This window comes from Anneissia japonica, unplaced genomic scaffold (assembly GCF_011630105.1).
Source record: "Anneissia japonica isolate Jap-2015-1 unplaced genomic scaffold, ASM1163010v1 scaffold37323_len576_cov115, whole genome shotgun sequence".
NCBI classification, from domain to species: domain Eukaryota; kingdom Metazoa; phylum Echinodermata; class Crinoidea; order Comatulida; family Comatulidae; genus Anneissia; species Anneissia japonica.
Window position 1 is genome coordinate 1 of NW_022712041.1, and position 572 is coordinate 572.

General features: G+C 43.4%; 1 pseudogene; it reads right to left on the reverse strand.

Annotated features, from left to right (window-relative positions):
- Positions 1–221: 221 nt before the first annotated feature.
- LOC117107700 lies at positions 222–340 on the reverse strand (annotated as a pseudogene).
- Positions 341–572: the final 232 nt, after the last annotated feature.

A 572-nucleotide genomic window follows, 5' to 3' on the forward strand; every position in this document is an offset into this window, starting at 1 on the left:
TAACCAGGCCCGACGTTGCTTAACTTCGGTGATCGGACGAGAACCGGTGTTTTCAAGGTAGTATGACCGTAAACAAGGATGCACCAACAGTGCAACACTTCGATCATCGAGTTCATTGAATGATATTTCAAGTTGTGACGTGTTACTTAGAAATATTATAAGAGCTGTCGATTCGCTACTAAATTGGTAAAATGAATTTTTAGAAAGATATAAATGAAATAAGTCTACAGCACCCGGTATTCCCAGGCGGTCTTCCATCGAAGTCCTAACCGGGCCCGACGTTGCTTAACTTCGGTGATCGGACGAGAACCGGTGTTTTAAAAAAAGTATGGCCGTAGGCAATTGAGCACCACCGCACCCGGCATTCCCAAGCAGTCTCCCATCGAAGTAATAATCAGGCCCGATGTTGCTTAACTTCGTTTTTGTTTATTTCGCATTTATTTTATAAAAATAAATGAATTAAGCATCTATTGGTAAAATGAATTTTTAAAGAAAACCCCCCCCCCAACCCCCGGGATGCATCCGTCCGATGAGCGATCCCTGCGATTCACGTGACTGTTCCAAAGAGGCTA